This window comes from Quercus suber, unplaced genomic scaffold (genome assembly GCF_002906115.3).
Source record: "Quercus suber isolate HL8 unplaced genomic scaffold, Cork oak 2.0 scaffold_102, whole genome shotgun sequence".
In the NCBI taxonomy this organism is placed as follows: Eukaryota; Viridiplantae; Streptophyta; class Magnoliopsida; order Fagales; family Fagaceae; genus Quercus; species Quercus suber.
This window is the reverse complement of record NW_027069567.1, coordinates 238696-240085: the sequence shown is the minus strand read 5'-3', so window position 1 is coordinate 240085 and position 1390 is coordinate 238696. Positions and strand designations below refer to the sequence as shown.

The following is a 1390-nucleotide window of genomic DNA, read 5'->3' as shown; positions in this document are numbered from 1 at the left end:
TGTGCTTTCATTGCATATTTATTTAAAACTAGCCTCTAAGCATGCTTTTAAGCGCGTTCTTGAAGGCTCTTCAATTTTTGGCAAAAAGATAATAATTTGCATCCATTATAATTTGGGATTACTACATTTTCGAATCACAAAAAAACCTAGTGGTGTGATATATATTGATTTGTCATTTCTTTTTACTATGTTTGACTCATTATTTTAGTGTATTGTTTCTAAGTGGTGCTCTCTTCTCCCTATTATTTTTTGTTTTTTTCTTTTTACTTCTCTTTTTATTTTTTTTTTTTTGGGTGATTATCAAAATTTTGTTAGAATATTGTAGCAGCATTGAATTTATTTGGGTAAGCGAAGTGGTAGTCAATCTATCAAGTAGTTGTTAAAGACCTTTTTTGTATCTTACCTATATATGCCTATATTTATTAATATGTGTTACACTTTTTTCAATTAATTGAAACTTTACACCTTACATTTTTTCAATCACATCTCTTCTAATAATTTTAATATTGTCCTTGTTTGCTTTCATTGCACATTTATTTTAAAATATAAAGTTCTTTTCCAAAAAATAGTAAGCTCTGAGCACGCACGTAAGTGTTTGCTCAGAGGCTAGTCTTTTAGTTAAAATTTTATCTTTATTTAGGATATCTAATAATTGATATGTTGTGTAATTTCAGGCTTTAATGTTGTAAACAAAGGGTGCTGTGGAATGGGATCTATAGCGGTAGCAATACTATGCAGCAGAATAACCCTTTCACTTGTACAAATGACTCCAAATATGTGTTTTTGATAGTTATCAGCCTACAGAAAGAGTGTACCAGATACTTGTCGAAGAACTAATTAAAAAATATATCAACAATTTCGTTTGAGATTGTTGATTTTCCTTACTCAAACTACCACCACATTTGATAAAGCTTGATCTGAATATTATAAGAGTAGTGTTACAGGTATTACAAGATTTATTACATTGGTCTTACAAATTGGTTGGCCATAACTGGCAACGTTGATGGAATTGACAATAGACAACATCAAAGATTGGTGGTGGTTGTGTGTGTTTGTTTTTATTTATTGGGGTAATGAAAATAGAAAAAGACATAATGATAGGATTTAATTAAATAGGTGAACATGTCGCATATTTTATTGATAGAGTATAAAGTGAAGCATAAAGAATGAGATGGAAGTTTGGACTCAAAAACTTGATGTACCTTTAGACTAACAATTTTTTGTGCAATAAATAACATTAATAGTTGGCTTTATGATTGGGTACTATAAAACGAGGGAAGAAACATTGAAGTTCAACATTTCATAATTTGCTTATATTCTTTCAATTTAAATTCAAACTTTGGAAGAATCCCAAAAGAGAAACCTAGAGCAATGCTTCACTCAAATATGA

General features: G+C 29.6%; 1 long non-coding RNA gene across 4 annotated transcripts in view; it reads left to right on the top strand.

Annotated features, from left to right (window-relative positions):
* LOC136068169 (uncharacterized) overlaps positions 1–1005 on the top strand; it is a 6271-nt gene extending 5266 nt beyond the window's left edge. For 2 of the 4 annotated variants that reach the window (XR_010629569.1, XR_010629567.1), the window contains one exon: positions 675–1004. This is a non-coding gene — a long non-coding RNA (uncharacterized LOC136068169). Of the gene's footprint in view, positions 1–674 lie in introns of all 4 variants that reach the window. The other 2 variants (XR_010629570.1, XR_010629568.1) reach the window with 2 other exon arrangements.
* The last annotated feature ends 385 nt before the right edge of the window (positions 1006–1390 follow it).